The 22593-nt window shown below is 39.1% G+C and overlaps 1 protein-coding gene and 1 long non-coding RNA gene across 13 annotated transcripts in view; one reads left to right on the forward strand and one right to left on the reverse strand.

Annotated features, from left to right (window-relative positions):
- LOC102506755 (HIVEP zinc finger 2) overlaps positions 1-22593 on the reverse strand; it is a 155569-nt gene that overhangs the window by 48371 nt on the left and 84605 nt on the right. For 8 of the 12 annotated variants that reach the window (XR_004322031.1, XR_004322033.1, XR_004322034.1 and 5 more), the window contains one exon: positions 6796-6913. The exons of the other annotated variants lie outside the window; for them this stretch is intronic. The gene's annotated coding sequence lies outside the window, so the exon portion shown is untranslated. The remainder of the gene's footprint in view (positions 1-6795; positions 6914-22593) is intronic. 12 annotated transcript variants of the gene reach the window in all.
- On the forward strand, positions 2867-22290 carry LOC116665427. Its single transcript, XR_004322037.1, has 4 exons — positions 2867-2877; positions 4419-4424; positions 11082-11086; positions 22212-22290. It is a non-coding gene; the product is annotated as an uncharacterized LOC116665427 (long non-coding RNA).

A 22593-nucleotide genomic window follows, 5' to 3' on the forward strand; every position in this document is an offset into this window, starting at 1 on the left:
TGTGCTCACCATGGTCAGCCCATGCTTAAAGGGAAGGGGTGGGAAGGAGGAAGGAGGAAGTGAGAAAGAGGGAAACTGGTAGTCCGTGCTGAAATCTTGGACCTGTGAGAAAATCATCTAGGAATCCAACATTTTTGCAATATTTTAAAGTTTGCAAAGACTTCTCAGGACTAACATATTTTCAAGGGCTACCTCTAAGACCATCCAGAGCCCTAAGATCTACTGAGGTTTACAGAAACCTGACCCATCAAGGATAAGTCACTGAGGAAAGGTCAGCCTTTCCTTTCACTGATGGAGTTTAATTATATCTCCAAGATAAATAATCACCTTTAGAATGTTTCCTCCCTACCCTACTGAAACCTCTTCAAGAGCCACTTTTAATGCTTAAAATTGCTAGAGGTGGGTATAGCTCAGCGTGTACAAGGTCATGGGATCAATCCCCAGTACCTCCATTAAAATAAATAATAAATGCTTAAACTGCTGAATGCAGGGGCCCTTTCTTAGGGAACACTGTTACCACACTGCAGCACTTCACACTGTTGAACACACCTTCCTTAAATGCAGAGCTCCCAGCTCAGGATCTGATGTGCAGGAGGCAACAAACAGGAGTACGTCTATCTGTAAAGGTCCTCTCCCCTTAGCTTCTTTGATACTTGCCTCTGTTGGTTTTCCTGCTACATTTCTAACAGCTAAATATTTTGGAATCCTCTATCTGATCTTCCAGGCCCCAGTGTCTTCTCTCCTAGATGCGTCCCTAATTTTCTGGTGTAAAAATTAATACAACTCTCCTAACCCTTTGCTCTCCTCCTGTTATCACACCAAACGTGATCTGCTTCAGATTTTAGTTAATTGAGTTTATTTATATCCCCAACCAAATTTTCAGCTACATGGAAACAGGACCTTTCTCATCTTTCTCAGTATACACCTCTAGCATGGGGCACAATGTCTTATACCCGACTGGGTTTTCTATAAATGTTGGTTGGATTCAAAAGTTTACTAAAGTTGTTGAGCGTAACTTTTAACTCCTTCCTTTTCCCAGCCCTCATGTAGGCAATCACGAGCCAAAACCTCTAGACAAATAATTGCACTCTCTCTCCCATCTGTCCCTCCTTTGTATTCCTGTTACAACCAACTTAGTTCAGAACCTTACCTCTCGTGGAGACTATCCCAGTGGCTTTTCGACTTACCTATGTCCAGGTTTTCTACCTCTTATCTACGAGGTGAGGTATATTTCAAAAATACAATCCAATCACATCACTCCTTAGCTCAAAAGTGGGGAAAGGTTCTTTAACGTTAGTCTATCAAACCGACATGCTAATTACTTATTCAAGGCCCTCTCTGTACGCTCTAAGTCTCTAAGGTTCCTTTCTTTCCTCTTCTTGCATGTCTCCTCTTCATTTACCAATGCTGTGTTCCAAGCACACCATGTGATTTCTCATGCCATGATGACAGCCACATTATCCATCCCATCTCTTTGCCCATGTGCTTGTAATTCTCTCCATCTGTCAAAATCTTGCCCATCTTTAAAGCCTTCCATGGGAAACACTTCCTGATCTCCAAATTCCTCCCCACACATTCCTACAAGTAAATGCCTGTGATTTCTTTCTCCTCTGAATTTGCAACACATTTTATTTATATATTTCTGAGGGTGCTACTTAAACTTTCTAATCTCCAAGTGCTAACCTTGTCTCTGTTTTAGGTTTGTAAGCAATTCAAAGACTAAAATGCAGACTTACTCATCATTGGAGTCCTCCAACCACCAGAACACTAAATTGCACATGGCAGAAATGCCATAAATATTCATTGAATTTAACTGAATTAAAGCTTATACAAATAGCAAAAAAAGCTCAGGTTCCATGTATGAAAGATGGGGGCTCAAGCCAACTTAGTGTTGGCGTCTGTGATGATTGATGTTCTCAAAATTTCCACTTAAGGCTGATGACAGAATCAAGCTCTGCTACAGTCAATGAATAATTTATTTGTGCACAAAACATTCTGTTAATGGAAATCTTTTTATGGCTCAAGATCTAAAATATATTTGCTGCCCTTTAGTTTTAAATGTTTGCTTTAATCATTAGTACACAAGGTAATGATAAATGATAAGTACAGGATCATTATATGCTTTTAAACTGATTTAATCAAGAGGATCTCTTCTGAAATTCAAAAACTCCTCAGTGGATGGCAGTGGGAGGGGATTACACTGGGACCAGCCGACTCGCTGCTACCATCAAATTTAAGAGCCTAAGGATGTTGTTGTTAGAAATACCACCAATTGAGAGGACAACCTTCGATTTGAATGGCTAATACACTTTTTTAGTTTTAGGGCTCAAGTAAAAATGCTCCTGCTTCCCTGAGCTAGACTGTCTCAGTCAAATACATCATCGCAAAGGGAAGAATAGTGCCTGTGTTTTTTGCGCATTCCCTAGACTTCCCAGCCTGCCAAAAAGTGTTCTTTGCTGTGCTATTTCAGCAAGTCGTGAGATGACAATGATCATGCTCCTCAAAAGGAAAAGATAGCTATTTTCCCGTATGTTTTTATTTTGGGAGGTGGAAGGCACACTTCTGGCTGCTGTGAGTACTCTGACAAGTACACGCATTCCTGAGGAGGTGAATTTGTGGGGCATTTTGGCAGGGGGAAGGTTGAGAAAACCTAAAACCATCCTGAGCTCCTGGGAAATATTTAAGGAGCTGGAAGAACAGCAAAAAGAGGAAGAAGACTCAAGTCTTCCAGTGAATTCCTATTTCCAACTATAAACCCTCATGGAGGAAAATAAAAAAGTTGAGTAGTATAAAGTACACGCTTTTTATCTACTTTTATCTCAAACTCAATTGGTGTACAATCAAATTCATCATCCTGTGACCCAAGCCAGCTTCTCTGTTTACTTCTCTTTTTCTATTAAAAGTCATATTCAAACTCGCAGGCTCAAAGCCTGGTGTCATCACTGACAGCTTCCTCATGCTCCCCACCCCCAGAAACGCACACACAAGCACACACACGCCTTCTATACCTGATCAGGGGGTCCTGCATTGGTCCTGCATTGCACTCTCCCTCCTCTTGTCTGTGTCCTGTCAATCCTTAACCCCGCCATTCCAGTTCAGACCCTCAGCACCTGCCTCATCTCCTACCGCACAGAGTCAGATCAGAAGGCACTTTGGGTCCAACTGGCAAATTTCCATAGGACAGGTCTAGAAACTGCACCCTGGGGTAATTGGGTATATGGAATCCAGGGACAATTATCAGAGGCAGTCCCCTGCAGAAGTAACAGGAAAGTCTTAAGGAAAACACTTAAGGCTGAAAGTAGCCACAAAGGCACCAAGATGCCAAACCTGAGAAGTGAGGAAGGAACTAAGGAAGAGAGTGGAGGAAGTTAAGTCAGAATCCCAGCACAGGGAACTACAGCCATGATTTTATAAAAATGTTTAATGGCGTTTAATCCATAAAAATACTGAATCACTATGCTGTACACCTGAAACTCATGCAGTATTGTAAACCAACTATCCTTCAATAAAAAAACAAGAAAGAATTCCCTGAACCTGGGATTCAAGTGCTCACTAAAGTTTTCTCAACAGGGCCTTCCTTTGTGATGTAAGTGTGGGAGGCGAGGGGAAGGGCACAGCCGGAGGTGACAGCTCTTGTGTGAATTAACGTTAAGTGCCTCCCAAGTGGCTGCTGTGCTTTCAGGGACTCTTGTTCCTACTCACCCCACCCGCACCTCTACCCCCACGCCATCCAACACAGCTCAGCTCACTTCATCTTCCTAAAGTGCAGCTCTGATTACATCACTCTTCGGCTCAAAAATTTTCAGGGACTTCCCACCACCGCAGGCCAAATTAAACCCACATCCCTAGTCCTAAAGGCAGAGAAAGCTGCCCTCCACCTCCACAGCGCATCCACACCTGTATCTCCCAGGAAGCCTCATTCCAGAGGCCACATTTTATGCTAGCTCATTAACTCTTTTTGGAGGGAAATTGTTTTTGTTCCCATGGTCAAGACAAGGACAGTAAAACTTTCTTGTAAGGGAAGGTAGGGATTTTTGTTATGTGTTAGGGAGGGGAGAAGGCAGGGTGGAATTGTTATTTTACTTTGAGGTAAATTTTTTTGCATTATAAAAGATCACTTAAAAGGTACATAAATGTGTTTATGGTTCTGCTCTGGATATTTAGTAAGTATCAGACTTGCTGACTCATCTTCCTAATATGATTAAAATGAAATCTGTGCCCAGGTATCCATTTGCAGTCCCCGAAATGAATTTCAGAAGAAGACTCATCATCAAATATTTTCATTAAATTCAACAAGTATTTACTGAACATCTACTATTTTTTCCAACCACCATTTTCAAGGCTGAAGAGGACACCAATGAAATAGAGACACAGTCTTTGCCCTCAAGCAGCTTACATTGTGGCTGGTGAGATAAAAGTCCCACGTAAATCACTTGACTAGAAAGCACAAGAACAAAAAGTGATGGGAGAGAAATATAAAGGGTGAAGGGGATTCAGAGAGAAAAAGAGATAGAGCAGGAAGATTTCTGAAGTCGGTGATGTCGTCCAGTAATCAGTTTAGTAATTCACAGTGAAAACTACAAAGGCCGAGGGAATCAGAATTCCAAAAGCATTCTTGATCTACAAGGATATTGCTTGGAGTCTGTGAGATTCTCAGAGCAGGACAGTGATTGGGTGAATTTAACAGTATCATCAAGAGAGGGTAGGTACACTGCCTCCAGGATTCCCTAAAACTATGAGATCTGATTCTTCCCCCAAACTCCAATATGCTTTCCATTTCCTTATATGTTTCACACCAAACAGAATACACAGATTGTATCCACAAAGCTCCAATATTTGAACACGGCCAGTCAACCAGACCAGTGATCTGGCATCAAAAGACAGACTGTCTGAAGTTGGGAGAACCAGAGTTGAATCCTGCTTCTATGACCCACTAATGCTGTGGCCTTGAGTGAATCACTCAGTTGTAATCCCCAGAGTCTATTTCCTCATACACAAAATAAAGTGTAACATCTACAGAACAGTTTTTGCTTTCAGTGAGCTCGTGTAACATGGAAGCCACTGGTAAACTGTAAGCCATTACACAAATAAAAACTCAGGTCATCCCAGAAACGAGATGTAGGATTACAAAGTTCCACCGCGCGGGCTCTGTGTGGCCAGTAAAAGACGAGAGGTTCTGCCACACACCACCACGCCACACTGCTGGCCAAAGCAAGGAGACGGGCAGGATAGGCAGAAGGGAGAACTATGAAATGATGTAAAAGCACCCTCAGTCCGTGTCTCAGGTGGCTACAGAATGCTCAAGGTACCAAATGGGTTTTGCCCATATGACTGGTTTAATTAATGCTTGCCAACAACAATGAATAAATGAATGGGTAAAGTATTGAATGCATGAATGAATCAAAGTATAGTCAGGTGCAATGCTTGAAAAACAAAGCAGGGAGAGTCAAATGTCACAGAAGAGGTGAAAAAAATCATTTTGGAAAAATGAAACCATGTAGCCCAAGAAACTAACAGTGACGGGCTCCCCTCACACAACGAACCACAGCCCTTGTAAGTGGACGCTTACGGGTCCATGGGTCTGACATCAGTTTAGTAATACTCAAACCTTATAGAGAAAATGAAGAAATTCCCCAGGTTTCTACACTTGACATTGCTGCACTCACTCCATGCTCAAGAGCTACACTAATCAATCAAGTTCCAGGGAAGTAGCCTCAAGGAAGATTATTTTAGAAAAAGCTAAAAGTAGGTGTCAGCATTGCATAAAACATATGCAAAAGCATCCCTGAAAAACCACCTGACCCCATCATGTCTCAAGATGCCCACAGGTGAAGCAGACATTATTAGTTTGGTTTTGAAGTCTGCTCCCCAAATGATTAGACACGTCTCCTCTCTTCTTTAGCATCATTCATCAGATTTTTAAATGGCTCCAGCTTATTAGAGGAAAATTAAGTAACAAGCTGCACAATTTAGAATCATGAATAAAATTTAGACTTTCAGAAACTCAAATCTTGTGACCTAGACTAGGAATATGAAAGTTTCCCCAAATTTTGTTACTGTGTAAAGTGTTAATTAAAACATGAGTTTTCCGGAATTAAAACAAAAGTTACCAAACCCTAAAATCAGTATCATTTAGATTTCCGATGTCAAAAATCTGTTTGACAGAGCAGGCTTTATTATACTGACATTTTAATAGTCGCCAAAGTCACGTTCCCACTAAATTCTGTCTTGGCAGCACCAAGAATTTGCTACAAGCCTAAACTCCTCCTAATGGAGAATTCTCTACTTCAAAGAGTGTTCCAAAGCAACACAGTGCAACAAAAAAGTTGGACTGAGCAAATCCTTGAGATTTCTATTCTTATCACAGAAACCAAGCTTTCTGCAAAATGATAATGGTTTCAAAAAAAGAGAGTTACTCAAAATATTCTTATACCTTAGATTTGAATCTGATACTATACAGTACAATTACACATCGTATCTCACTAACAGTAATACCTGATATTCTCACATTACCTCAAGATTACGACAAACAAATAATCATCAAAATGGTAAATGAAAGGATCTGGTTTCAAACTATAAATGACAACAGTTTCTAATCTTCTCACTTCTAATCAGGATAGTTCTGCCTATGTGGTAAAGACTTAACAACATTTTCACTTAGATAGCATCCTAAACATCTTTCCGGGCCTCAAATCATTACTGTTAAAGGTTCACATAAAGCTTAATATTTTGCTTGAGAGAGCTTTCCAAAAATTTTGAAATCAAACCCCATAGAAAGCACTTGACTCAACTTACCCAGTGGCTAAATGTCTTTTACCAGCACTGGTAAAAGAGTGCTCCCACCAAATCAATTCGCTTAATTTTTCAAGTAGATCTGATTACCATCGTCTTTTGAAAAATTCAAAGACTCCACCTAATGAAGAAAGAAAAAAACCACAACAAAGAACAGTATTTAAACCAGAGCAGCATTATATGATCTATACATTAATAACACAGAAATCAAGTCAAGATGATTATTATCTCATCTCCTAAGTGACTGTACTACTTCTGTAAAACAACAAAATCATCTGGCAACTAAGTTAAATTTTCCAGTTTGGGGTAAAAAGAATGTTCAGGCATAGAAAAGTAATAAAATAACACAGCAAAGCCTAAGAGCAGAAGAGTTTATTTTCAGTACTGACTGGCACACGGACGTGATGACTACATAATGCCAGTTAGAATGCGTAAAATCAGAGATGAGGAAAAGATGCAACTGAGTACTTTGGAATTCTACGCATTGATTTTTATGAATTTACTAGTGCAGTGAAAATGTGGAGGCGGCAGATCTTTAAAGCTATTAAGCCCTAGTTACACACAACCTCTGTTGAAAAATATAAACTAATACCCAGATAGAGCACTCGGAGAGAATTCACTGGCATAAATTTACAAATCATTCTTAGCATGCTATAACTCATTTCCCATAGAAAGGGTTTACTAAAGATCAAAAAACAGTTTAATTATGGTTCATAAATAATATCCAGTTAATTCTGTTCATTTTTAGCAGTAGATGCACCTTCTCTGAAGCTCAAATACTCAATTGCTGTCTTAGCTCCAAGAGAAAGTTTGAGAGATGGCAAAACTGTATTTCAAGTGATGAGAGCCTAAAGTAAATGGGATTCTGGGGGGCTGAACAGAAGAGTGAGACAGAAAATTGGACAGCTTCCAGCTACTTCTGAATACCCCCCAGGGTAGATTAAGTGTATTTTAAACTCCCAGAACATGACACAACTATATTTCAGTGAAAGTTCAAAAACCTATTGCAAGGCCATAAATACAGGATTTTTTATCATGCAATTTGGAATTAGCCACATACTGTCACTCCCTCAATTCCACTAGACATATTAGAAACATTGATAGTTTTTTACAAAAGGAGATTGGAATAGATTTGTTTTCCATTATTTGAAAGTAGATGCTCAAACAATACAAAACATTCCTAACAATCAGGAAGGCAAACAGCAATGATTAGATATATTAAGCAGAAATCCACAGTAGCCACAGGAAATGTGTCTTCACTTCCAAGACAATCAATGTCTAGATTCTGGTCTTACTGCTATTCAAGAAATAGTTCTCTAGGAAACTCATTTGGGTGCGGTCTCAAAAGACTTCTTCATTAACAGTGCTAAATAGCCTTAATTATTATTCTAGGGTTCTTGCCATAAATACAACAAGACAAATGTCAAATGGCCTGGTGATTTCATTACATTGGATCAACAAATAGAGCACCTCAACAATGAGACACAAAATGGAACAACACCCATAATTACACTAAATTTCTAGAGCTATGAAAATATCCTTTTGTACTTTTCTAGGCCTTTTCTGAAACAGTTACAAAGGTGCTTTCAAATACTGTTTGGTAGCTAGCTTACTATCATCCCTGGAGCCTCACATCATGGTTCTGTGCTGGTAGACTGGTTAAGTTAGTCACTTTCCAAGAAAGAGCCTAGGGCACCTCCCACCATGATGCAGAATGACTTGAAGATTCTTAAGAATCCCTTTCTCAATGATTCTTCTGTGTATAATGTGAAACTAACTTATACAAAAGTCTAGCTCCTTTCTGTCTTTGTTCATTTTTTAGGTAAAGTACTGCTTTCTTAAATTATGTAGTTCTTGCCTTGTTTCTTACACCATTTTGTAATTAGCATTAAGCCAGTATCTTATTTAGGTTTTCAACCTATAGCAAGTATGCTCTAATTTCAATCAAACTATGGTTATCTGAGTGGTCAGCAATTTCAAATTACTTAGGAATATTTCAGCTGGTGTGGGCACCTCCTACCAAACTTCAAAAGCAGTAAGTACAAAATATATTAGTCACCTGTATGGATGATTCAGTTAAATGACTGCCCCTAATTGGCACAGATACAGATCTGTTTCCCAAATAACAAGGCAGCCTCATGTGTACAAACAACAATACCACATTCCTTAGAAATGTTTATTTCCTTAGAGGTGAGTAACACCTGAGATATGATCGTTGGTTCCCTATAACTCCTGTACCACCCAGGAGTGCGTATCTAAACTAATTTTATAACCTGATGAAAGGATTTGAGTCTACACCTCCTTGCCTTCCATTTGTTTTGATTGACTGCCTCACCACATTAGGAAAAAGGAAAAAAAACAAGACCAAAAAATGCACCTTAGTCAGGGGTATTTTGACTCCATCAGAAAATCTGAAGACATCTGAACTTTGTATTTCAGTCAGTTACATGGTCTAAACAATGGAGTAATTTATCATTAACTAATATTTGATCATGCTGGTCACCAACAGGTCTATTTCAGTCATTTTTGTGTAATAAACCCAGGTACCTACAGTGCAGCACTGGAGTGACTCTCTCTGGCTGAATGGTTTACCCCATGTCATGGTCAGGAACCATGCTCCCTGAGTTGAGCAGGCCACTCCCCAGGAACACGTTAGCTGTCCATGCTCTCGCAACAGTGAACACAGGAAATGAGCTCTTCCAGGAGCACTGAAAACTGCCACTTAAGGTAGTCACCGGCAGCCTGGAGTCACCTTGTGAACTGTGACGTCTTTATAGCCCTGGACTATAAAGGCTATAGTCCACTATAGCAGTGGTCTTGGAGCACCCTCCTTTTATTGAGGGTGAGAATGAGGCCCAGAGGGTCACAGTCACCTGCCCAAGGTCATACAGCCAGAAGGCAGGTTTCCTGACTACTCGTCCACCATTTTCCCTTTTACAGTCACAGAGCTTCTTTGCCTCCCGTGGGCAAAAGTTCAACAATATTTAGCAGGAGTTTATTTATTGAGCACCAGCGACGTTAAAGATGCTTCTCAGTTTAGGAGGGGAAGAAAATGGGTGCAAAGTGAGTGAGGACAGATCCACAAATACCACGGATGCCATGCCACCCTCTTGACCACAATTACAGTCAAGTCACTTCTTTGCAAACTTAGTAAAAAAACTGGCTAAGTAGAATAAGGAGACTGAGATTACCTTAAGATTGTTACACACCCAAGACATCTTGGCATATTTTGGCAGAGCTCCAAAATAACATTTAGAAAGTAGTGCCCTGATGGCCAGCATTAGTACAGCTGCATTACTTAGTCATAAATATGTTTCCTTATAAATGCGTAACACCATTGAAGACATTTTTAACCAGAGAAACACCCTTAATCCCACCACCTGAACAATTAGTTTCATTCATCTTTAAAAATTCTAATCTAGTATTTATTTGCCCCCATGTAACATATTTTCACATAGATGTTCTTGTAACACAAGTATAATTATGTATTTTATTTTTCATTTAATATGAAAAACACATTAATATAAAAACACATTCTCTATTTGTATGTAGTTCACAAAGTTCTTGTTTTTACCAGCCACATAATATTCCATAGAGTTAACATGCTTACTTAGTCATTTCTGTAATAATTCCCATATGTGGGAGTATTTCAGACCTTCTCATTTATTTTTAACACTAGAAACATATTTTTTCCTTAAAGTATTAACAAAAATGCAATTATGAAATCAAAGGGTATGAATATTTTATTGACTCCATATTTATAGCCATATTAATGTCAAGAGATTGAAATCATCTGTAAAGCCACCAGCGACATATGAGCATTCTACTTTTACCAAACGTCCTCACCATTGTATGTGATTAAATTTGTCTGGTGGTTTATTTAATATAAATTGGTATTTCAGGGTTGTTGTTTCATTTTAACGGTGATCATAATTAGTCTTCTATTTTGAGATAATTTCATTGTGTTTCATCTTTAATACAAAATTTTTACATTTAGGTCCTAATTTTTGTAGTGAATTTCAATGGCCTTTTAATATGATATGTATTAAAATTTCTACAAATTGTTCTATAAGTTTATTTTTAGATATTAACCAGTTAATATATCTGGTGTGTATTTGGATTCTCAGTGTGAAGTACATACTCAAAGATTTTTGACAAATCCTTGTCTTCTATAATACTATGTACTAAGCTTGCTACATTATGTTTTATGCATATATTGTATTATTACAGGTCCACTTCTGGGTTCCCCTGATCTACATATTTAAAATGGGATGTTTATTCAGAGCTAGCAAGTGTTTTGTGATTGGCTTTGTGTTACATAGTCTTCATGTGCATTATCACAAGAATTTGTACATGTTAGGAGGTTTTAATGACTGTTACTGTTTTATAGTATGTCTGAGTCCACAGCAGGCCTAGATTCTACTCCCTAATCTTTTATTTTTAAATATTCCTTGATATTTCCTTGTGTGCACATATATACTTGAGAAATTCTCATCTATTTTTCTCAGATTATATTATTTGATTGTGTATTTTCTACCCTCCATATTCAGCCGTACCCAAACAATTCTCATTAGAGGTTTGAAAAGAATTGTGTTGAATCACAAATTAAGCATCTTTTCAATATTTTGTTTGCCCATGTTTAAAAAAAACAGTATATTAAAAGCACCTCTACATCTATTACATTTTAACTTTTATATTCGATAAGAATTTACAGTCTACAAGTCTCCTCCCTCTGTCTTTCGTCACTTCCGTTTCCCTTGCTTAGGAATACTTCATTCTCAAGTCCAGCTACTAAACTGTGTTAATTCCTCACACGGTCCCCTGAGTAATATCCTATACATGTAGGCGAACACTGATTAAACAGAAGACAAGTATTTTAAGTCCTATCTTAATTGCCTCAACAAAAATAAAATTAAGCTATATGTAAATGACACAACCATCACAAAATAATAGCCTCCCAGGCAACTGCTTTATTTTCTTCGTACACGTACAAGACAAAGCCCTGAGTTCATTTAAAACAGGCTGAGTGGCTGAGGTTAACCTAATACCCTCCTCTTTTCCCTCTGTCTTGACCAAAGTCTCTTATTTCTGCTATCTGTGAAATGGGTTTGGATTCAAAGAGAGAGAAAAACCAACAGGAAAATGTAAATGACTTAAAAGTCAACAAAATACTTTAAACTTAAACTTGACAGAGAATAGCCTACACATTGTTGTACCTGATAATTAAATCCATATCTTGATTTAACAAACCTAGGTAGTCTAAAAAAAAAAATCTGGTATTTATGAAATCTATGCAGTGTGTGACGAACTGCAGACACTCTGTTGAAGGGAAGAGAAGGACAAACAGAAGGACCGGGGTTGGAGGCGGCGGGGAAAGCCAGGAATATCTGTGTGAACATTGGCAAATAAGGACAGAAGCTCTTTTCCATCCACACTTCGAAAGTCACACTTTGTGTCAAATTGAGTGAAAGCATGAATGATGAGCTTCTCCACTTTCCTGAAGAAAGAAACACGTAGAAAATGTGGCAAATATTTAATCTGAGCCTTGTTTCCTGAAAGACTGCAAGATGCCCACAAATTTTCTTTCCCAGAGTTCAAAATAGCAAGCTGAGTGGGTGTGAGCACTTCAAGTGCAAAAAAAAAAAAGTAACTAAGGAAAAGGAAATCATACTTTTTGCTCCTCAGTTTGAGAATTTTAAAGGAAGCCACTTAAAGGGATTTTAATGATTGGGATCACGATACAAATACAGTCCTAAATACTTAAACAGAGCCCTCAGGCCACTTTTAAATGGCACAGTTTTTCTGTAAAGATCAAATACACAACTTCATTGTTATAGTAAGAGTGGGCAGTTTCCAGTCTGCTACAACCAGATACCTAAATACAACACTGGCAGAAAAGGAAAGTTCACTGAAGGTTCATGGGGTCTCTACCCCTCCCAGGAAGTGAGTCTTTCTCAATAGTGCAATGAAAACTTCAACCTGCATATGAGTCACCAGGGGAGCCTGTTCAAATGTAGAATCTGATTCTGTAGGTCTGGGTGGGGTCCAACTTGTTCAAGTTCCCCGGTGATGTTTCCTCACCGGTGTGAGGTCCATACTTCGAGAAGCAAGACTCTAGTCTGTAACAATGGTTTGCTGCCCGCCAGACAGCAGAAATAATATCCAACCAACCAAAAATGTTTGCAAGGTACCTAACACTGGGCACTTGTTAGAAGAGATAATAAAGTACATACGATTAGCCCTAAGCCAACCCATAAAAAGTGATTTTTTTAAAATTAAATGCTAAATGCTAAAATACGCAGTAGTGATTCTAAGAATAACAGGAATTGAAAACAGGCAGAATTTAGTCAGGGCTAGAATAGTGGCAAGGAGCGTCAAAGAGCAGGTTGGACATGGTCAGGCCCCGGGTTGTGGGGATGTGGAAAGAGAAAGGGCAGGGGGCCAGAAAAGACCATTCTGGAAGGGAGCGAGTGCCTAGAATTCCAATGAGAAATTCTACAGTCACCTGCTTTGCGGCTGTAGATATTATCAGAAATTTTAACCAGAATTCACTTTTCACCAGGTGAAAGGAACTTCTGACCTCGTTTAAAATTTGAAGATTTGAAAATTGTAATGGTGTCTCTGAACAGTAAAGAAATGGGCAGTCGTCCCTCAGTCTTAATCAAATTTTCTCCACTGGCAACATCCAGTGTTAACAACGACATTTAATAGGTTTCAGCCTGGTAGCACAAAGTTGCCTTTTTTATCTATATATTTATGTCATATATGCCTTTGATTAACCTATGTCTTTAATGATTAATAACTTTAACAGCATTAGGATACAACATTTCACTACAATAGAATTAATAACCTTCTGTTAGAGTGTTTGAATTCTACTTTTATTATGAAAATAAACACTTCTATCTCCTAGAAAATACTTTTGGGTGGCACATACCCACACAACACCCCCGGCTACGGCACTATCTTCCCTTTCCGCTCACACTGGCTGACAATGGGAAGAAAACACACATCCAGAAACAGAATGAAATTATTAATGAATTATATCTTAGGTTTTTGTTTTTTCAAATCTTCTTGGAGAGCTTTTCCCATCAACTCACAGTAGGTTGGACCCAACGGGGTCAACAGAAAGGGAACAGAGGATGGCCAGGGTCAATATAAACATGAAAATTCAAAGTCTAAACTTGTCTTACAAAAGAAAATTATGGGGATAGGTGGGTACCTGTAAGCTGCAGGAGGGAAGGGAGCATTTGAAAGGGAAACAGTACATTTTAGCATTCCCAGGTCAGGTGAACACTCTCACTGAGCTCCCATTCCATCCTTGGCACTACCAACCTTGTCACCTCATTGTGAACAAGAAATGACATGTGGTCTACTTGCAAATATTACACTTCACATTAAAGTTCAATGCCATGACTATGGTTTAACCACAATTACCTTCTCTTCTACATTCCTGTTCTGCGAAAGTTCTCTGTGCTTGCTGGAAGATGGAATTTAGATAATGGATTACTGCAAAACTGCAATTTCAAAGTCCCTAAACTTGAACATGATAAGATGCATACATTCCTATAGCTATGCTAAATAAGGCCTTGGTATTCAGGATGCACCAGTGGCGTTACCTACTCCGCCAACCTAATACACACAGGCAGACACTCATTAATGACAGAGAAAGAGATTAATATGAGACTGCTAAATTCACTGTTAACCATGAATGGCTGCAGAATGCTAAACAGAAGGCAAACGGGCATGCCCTAATAAGACTGTGAAATTTATCTTCTCCAAGTTTCTTCCTCTTTCTTTTCTGAATCCTTTCAGGTGTCCTCCCCTAACTAGGTCATGGGACCATGCAGGCTGCCCTCCCCATCTACTGCAACAAAGAGCTAATCATCTTTTTCCTACTTGGTTGCCAAAAATGTAACATGTTCTCGTTAGGAAAATAACTTATTTTGTGAAAAGAAGCAAACAAACAAACAAAACTCGAAACATTATAAAATTTAACACAAATAAACAAATAATGGCTGGTGAAAAGGTATATCTGGAGTATGGATTTTACTAGAATAGAAGAGAGAACCACCCGCCACTCCCCTCCACCCCTCCGTGGGAGAAGCTATTACTAATCTATGAAGATCCAGTACAAGGCACCATGTCATCTAAACTGGCCTTTCAGTTACTTATAAGACATAGCCCCATTTTCTTCTTCCCTGCTATCTCTCATTATAATCCTCTGTGTTTATGCATCCACCTACTTTTAGAATCACCCAAAGATACTACCAGAAGTTTCAAGAGTTAAATTTACAACAGCATGGGCTTCTAACTACAAGCCTGGAACCACGGGGGAGAGAGGTTCAGTTGAGAGAGACTTCGTGAGCCAGAATTGATGTCCTCACTAACCAGGCTGCCAGGCCTAGATCAAATGAAGGGCGATGCAAAGTCCCCAGAGGAAGCTGTTCAACTCGTCGGGTCGGCTCTCCGGAGCCCTGCCAAGGAGGCCCTGCAGACTGACAGCCGACCTGGCAGAGCTGGTGTCTTCCCCCAGGCGGACAGGCCCTCCCCGGGGGACAGGCACCAAAAGCCAGCATAGCAGAGCCGAGCAGCTGGGGGCGGACACTTGTGGCCTCACCGAGGCAGCTCCCTCTGCCTCAGGAGTGTTAGAAGCCCCTGATGATGACTTGGGCTGTCGAAACATATACTGCGAGACAGGACATCCCTGCTGGCATTCTGGGTGAGTGAAGCCCAGGCCAGGGCAGCAACAACAGCCTGGCCCGAGGACAGCCTGCTCCTCACATCAAAGCCAGAGGCCCTGGGAGGCTGGCAAGCAGCCAAAGATGCAAAGAGCAGCAGGGGAGTGTGTTGCCTTAGGATAATAGCAAACTGGGACAGGGTAGAGTCTGTGAATTCCAAGCACTGGGGAGGTCTGCTCAGAGATTTCACCCTCTCCTGTCAGGACTGTGATTTAATTTCCTTTAAAGAAAAAAAAGAAAGAAAAGAATATACATTCCCAAACCTTCTGTCTGCAAAAGCAGACACCACAATGCAAGTTAATGCACTCTGGTCCTTTTCAGCTCGCAGCCACTGTCCAAAACAATAGGGCTAAGTGAGATGTGACATTCTCCCGTCCATCTTAATAGGACATTAAGTCCAAGGGGTAATTAAGATCATTTAAATGCAAACATCACTGTTCCATTGCTAATATCCTCCCAGATATTTCCCATCAATTCTGTTTAATTAGAGAAGCCCTGCACGTTAATTAGAACCTGACGGTTTCATTTATTTGACAGGACACTGGCATAGTCTCATTCTGAGTAACAAGAACTTAAGGTGAGGCATGGAATTCAGTCACAAAGATGACTCAGCTCTTGCACCTAGGAGGTCCTACCAGGAAACTTTTACCCTGCTTGCTCAACAGAGATGGAATTAGTTCAGGAATTAGCTTCCATCCGCCTCACTTTATTTTACAGCTTTTGGCATAAAAAAACATACAGAAAACAAAGTAAGGGAAAAAACATCTGTAAGAGAGTGAAAGAAAAATTAATCAACTGTCCCTCCCATAGTCTGAAAGTGTGATTCCTAAGGACCAGGATAAATGCTGTGAACGACTACAGCCCCTTTCAAGGCAGCAAGCATCGCAGGGAAACATGGCGCACGCAGGCTGTTGGAATGACTGGGCACCATCACAAGAACCCGCACTTGCACAAATGCTCCTTAGAACACAGAAGGCCTTGTGGGTTTTCCTTTCAGAGTAAATGAACATGAGTTGAGGTCACTCAGCTCAAATCCACCCTGCACATCAGGGTCACCCTCCCAGCAGCACAAGCTCCACCGAGGCTGTAGCTTGTCACAGCCCAGCGTGTCACCCGCAGTGGCATGCTGGGGGCGGAGTAACTCCCAACTCCTTGCTAGTCCAGTGTGGGGAAGGCCAAGGTACAGAGTTTTACTTGATTGCGTAAGATGGAGATTTTTCAGCTTCTGAATCATCATGCTGGCTCTTTTCACCAGTCCTAGAGCCATATTACAACCTTTTAAAAATATCTTCTCTATTCAATTTTAAATTATTTTAACTTAAGCAAACACTTAAGGGAATCCTGTGGAATTTCTAAAGGATGGAACCATAAAATGGAAAAGGAAAAAAAAGGACGAAAAAGAGTTTTACAAATATTTGCAGTTTAAAATGGTCGCCATCACGATGGTAGTGGGTCAGGCCCTACATTTTCTCCGTTTTTCTTCAAACACTATATAAAAACCCTGGACAATTAACACTTAGCAGGACTTCAGAGCCTGGGGACACAAATCAATCTTGTTTTAGTTACACTTCTAAGACTTTGAAGAGAAACATTAAATAATGGAATTAAAAAAAAAAACTGTTAACTGATATAGGAAGAACCTTTGCTATTTCTGTAATAATTCCACTGGGATTTGTGCTGAATGTTATAAAAACAGGATGTTTTGTTTGTTGTTCCTCATAAAACACTACCAGACCAGTAAAAGACTACAAAATACAACAAAACTACAAATCTATGAGAAGTATTTAAAAAGCCAAACGGAATTTTTATTCATGTATTTAAAACTGTTGCTCCATGTGGGATGACCTCTGAAAACCTGTTTCTTGTTTTTATGAATGCCAAAAGGGAAATGGTTACATAACATAATTCTGCAGTGGTCCACTATCACAGTGCAGAGAACCTAATCTTAAATACAGGATGGTCAGAGGTGAGTCTTCACTGCTAAGACCTCTTATCTTTAAAATTAACACGGATTAATCCATTAATACCTATTCCATTCAGTTAGAAGCTGTTCCCAACCACATACAGATTCCAAGAACAAACTTTTTCTAATATTCCTTCAATGCAATGTAACGAAGCTACTGGTACCAAATGATAAACTTAATATTAGTAAAGTTAGAGATGATTTTAAATGAGCATGACTAGTACACCCAGATAGACAATCTTATCTGTGTGTACACAGGGGGCAGGGAGGGGAGGACGGAGCAGGGGCCATCACTCTGTAAATTAAATCATGATTTTTTTTTCACTGCTTTCTGCCTAAGTAAACAGAAGCCTACATATCGTGCCCATATCCTGACCCACAGAGCCCCATTTTGGAATGGAGAGTCAGCGGAGAGGAAGTACATCGAGGAAACAATTACACCTAAATGTTCTCCCAGCAGACAGTTGAGCTCTGCTCTGTCCACTGAGATGCTTTTTGAAATTGTTGGAAAAGCCACTCAAAAAAACGGCACCTGCTACCAGGACTCCATGAATAAGTCTCCATTCAAACCAACCGCAAGCACCGGGTCAACCATGAGTCTAGTAAGGAAACATAGGCTTCTCTTCCCAAGTCCTAAGAGCTACATCTAATCAACAAAGCTGATGGTTTCATTCTCTATGAAACTACAAGAAAATATATTTTTCATATCTAACCACTTACAAGCTTTTCTGCCTGGTGAAATAAAAATTTTGCTTCTTATTTCAGTATCTATAATTTGCTGTTCCTGCCATCTGTTAACATAGTCAACAATCATTTACTAAGTGCCTACCTCACACCAGGCACTGTGCTGCTCCAGAAGTGACACAAATGTGCTCTCTGCCCTCATCAAACACCTGCCATAGGTAGGATGAAAGCACTGTAGTGCAAGTAACGACACACAGAGTCTCTTTGGTTTTAGACCCTACTAGGTTGGAGGTGCTTTAGAAACATTCAGGTAGAAATGTCTAGGCAGACAGCTGGACATATACATATAAAACCCATGGGATTAGCAGATACAAACTAGTACATATAAAACAGATAAACATCAAGGTCCTACTGTATAGCACAGGGAACAACATTCAATATCTTGTAATAACCTATAATGGAAAAAAAAATATATATATATACACAGATATAACTGAATCACTATGCTGTACACCAGAAACTAACACAACATTGTAAATCAACTAAAATTCAATTTTTAAAAAAGCCCAGTTTGGAAGGCCATTAGCATCGGCAGCATCTAGGGCACTACTTGAAACAACACGCCTGGGTCAACAGTTTGGGAAGCTACAGCAAGAAAGAGGCCTACAGGCAGCACTTTGGGGAAAGCCACGAAGGCTGGGGAGTGTGGGAAGCAGCTGAGAACAGAGGTGGGTAACAGGTCACAGCATTACAGGGCCAGGTAGAGGAAAAATTAAATGGTAAAGTATCAAATGTAAATCAACAATAGGTCAAATAAGTCAAAAACCTAAAAGATTTCACTGAATTTCAAAATTAAGCGGTTACTGAGATTTCTTTCTAAAGCGGATGGTCAAAACTGGGATGCAGTTGAGAAAGGTAATGTGGAAGCTAGAAAAGCCATTAGGATTATTGGTTTTAGTTTGCTTGTTTGTTTACTTTCAAAATGGAAGATATTTGAGCATGTTTAATTTTCCAAGCTGAGAGACCATTAAAAAGCTACAGCCCTGAAAATAAAAAATGTTCTAACAAGATTTTAGTGGATTAAATTTTAGCCACAGTGTAGAGACATAATTAAAACCTGATGGTGTTAAAGTAAAATTTCAAATTTTCAACATTAATGAACTACTAATATTAATTTATTGATTTGGGGAACAAGAAGGAATTTGTAAGAAATCACACAAAACCAGAAAAATCTTAAAAGTACTAAAAAGCAAAGGTAAAACTTCGACCATAGAACTTTCAAATGGAACAAAACATTACAGATCGTCCCCTTAAGTTATTTATTTTAAAACAGGTTTTAACTCCATGCAATAATAACAACTTCCACTGGGAATTACCAAAACCAAATTTAAATTTTGCAAGATGAAAGAACTTGTTGGCGACAAAGAGGAGGCAATTCCTAAACCTGGCAATTATAAGTTACCAGTGAGTGGACCAGGAGAATTTCAGAAGAGGCCTCTAAAGGGTCCACTGACTTGTCACACTCTTAGCTCTTAAAGACTGACTCATTCTGCTCAGTCTGGGGTCATGTCCCTCAGTGATTCTCCCCCTGCCAGTTTCTACATGACAAAGAAATACTGAAAAGAGTAAACAAGAAATCATACCAAGGTAAAAATGTTAGTTTTCGTGTGATGGTTTGTGTTGCATGATTATAACTGAAAACCCAGTTTTATTCATGTGATGAAAAATTCAGAAAAAAAAGGGCCCCTTTAGAACTCTGATAATGACTTATAAAGTCCATTTCTGGGAAATTTAAAAAAATAGAGGCACTTTTGTACTTCTTTTGTAAGTTTAATTTACAGCTTTCCAACTCCCTTGGTCTTTATGTTTCGAATAAGAGAGGAGGAAAAAAAAATCACCCAGAGGAAGCATCTGTATCAGGTCTGAAATAAGTAAGGCCTGGTAATAGGATTTGGCTCCCAGCCAAGAGAGAGATCTACCTATCCTCAGTCTGGCAAGACTCAAGGATTGTAGTTCTTTCATATAGAGACATACACACACACCAAGCATTATCTTATTTCTTTATAAGAGGTAGCAGATAGTTCTGGCAGCCTAAGCTCTGTTTAGACTACTCTGATTTCCATTAAAAAGGAAGCTTGAAAGTTTGGGCTGACTGCTGAAAACATTAAGAAAATGAAAGATGTAGAAATAGTAATAGAAACAATCATCACATAGAGGGATATAAACAATCGACATTTACTTAGTCCTTGTATTTCAGCAATGTGCTAAGTGATGTATGTGTATTTTTTCATTAAATCTTTTATGAGGCAGGTACCATTATTACCTCCCTTACAGAGGATTTAAGGCCCCAAGAGTTTAAGAAATTTGTCCATAGCCTCACAGTAAGTGCTGAAAATGGCTTTTTTAATCCAGTGAGGCTGACGTTAAACCAGTGCTCTTGAAAAGATACACACAGTGGCAATATAAAAAGATTCTTGGGTTGAAGAAATTCAACTATCCTGCAGTTACCTGCACTCAATTTTCAGTTCCACTCATGATTTTGATCTGGCAAATGGACCATGAGTGCCAAACCAAAGAAAGCTTAATATATTAAGCCATTCCTGATTACTCACTTTCTACACTAGTACAACTGAACCACATGGCAACAGAGTTCCAGATGGGTCAACCAGGTCTATATACAACGACAGAATGCTTTCACACTTAGAATGAAGGTCATTGCTCTAAATTCGGCAACAAAACCAAATATTTCTTATACAGCTCAAGAGTACTCTTTTACCCAGGTCACTGTCCTAATTTACTTTGGCCCTAAAAGGTGTTTATTACTATAAAGTAAGACTAAAATTGATGGCTTTGGAGGGCTTTATACACCCATGTTCCACTAGATTAATTTTGGAGGGCATGCTATGCTCTCCTTCTCCAAAAAATGCAAATATTTCTTTATTCTTCAATAAAAGCCATCAATTTCCAAAAAGGAAACAAAACTTCACTACATGATATTCTTTTAAATTTTGTTTTAATTTCATTATTGGGAAATATCTTTATTTTACCTTTCTATTTAAAAAAAGCACTATGCTTTTCTTGTAAAATGTTCATGATGAACTTTTCTCCCCCTCATTTATTCAATTACTCATTCAACAAACAATTATGTACTCCCAAAGCCATGGTTCTTGTCCTCATGGAACTTAGGGGTTGGTAAAGGACAGACATTCAAAACAGATTGTTACTGTGTAAATCCCAAACAAAAGGCATGCTATGTAATCAGAAAGTTATGTAATAGTATTGGAGGAAGGCAGCTCTTTACTAAATGTACACTATTTAAAATCTGGGATCTAAGCATTCCTCCTGTCATGATCAGAAGCCTGAAATTTAGAGGTGACTGAAACAGATCTATATTAAATCCACCACAACTACACATTTTTCCAGAACTGCTAGATGGTCCAGGTCACCCTGAATCCAATTGGAAAATCATCAGCACAGATATTTTAGAAATTTCCGCAAAGAAGTCATTGGCCACCATTCTCTTATTCTAGCTTGCAAAAATTTATCACTTGGTCTAACATATTAATGTGTGCAATTTGACAAATTTAGAAGGAATGGGAAAAAAACTAATAGGATTGTAAGAACTGGAAGACCCTTTCAAGTCTTGGAGTAGCAGTCTTCTCCATTGTATCTTTCTAGTCTAAAATGATAAACATTCCTATCTTTGACAAATTTGATGTAAACATTATTTGGTGTAGAAACAAAAAGTATTTTTTGTACTTGTCTTTTAATTGATCTAAACTCTTCTAATTTAATTGCATATTTATACAGCATATATCTTTCTCTTACTATGTCTAGATCTGCTAAGATTTCAGTTGTTTTCTTATTGATTGCCTTCAGTTTGTATCTCAACCTATAGATTAAAGTGTTCTTCTTTTCCTCTTTTGGCCAACTCTGGCAGCCTAAGTACACTTGGCAGAGTCCAAATGGAATCCAAGGAGATTGCCAGATGCCTGTTTTTTCCGTATCAGAGACACAAACCGTGGATGGTCCAGCTGGGGCTCAGGGTTGGAAGGTTCAGTCCCAGTGGAAGGGAGCGTTTGAGCTGCCTACTTAAGGGTCTTCTTGAGATTTGGGGGAAGAACTTACTTGAAACAGGTGCGAGTTGAACTATTACATCCCATCTTCTAACCTGCCAAAGCGGTTCCCACTTAAAGTAAGTTGTGTTCTAAAAGTTTGCTTTTAAACCTACTATTTGAAATTTGGAATGTGTCCCTCTGGAACCAGTGTCACAAACAGTGGTTGGCATCCCAGGCTAGCCTTCAAAAGTTTATGTAACCTGACAAGAATTAGCCTCAGGCAATGTAATAAGAGGACTCCAGGGCCCACTCCCCTTATATGGCAGAACTTCTATTAGAAAAAACAATCACACGGAGG

This window comes from Camelus ferus, chromosome 8, assembly GCF_009834535.1.
Source record: "Camelus ferus isolate YT-003-E chromosome 8, BCGSAC_Cfer_1.0, whole genome shotgun sequence".
NCBI classification, from domain to species: domain Eukaryota; kingdom Metazoa; phylum Chordata; class Mammalia; order Artiodactyla; family Camelidae; genus Camelus; species Camelus ferus.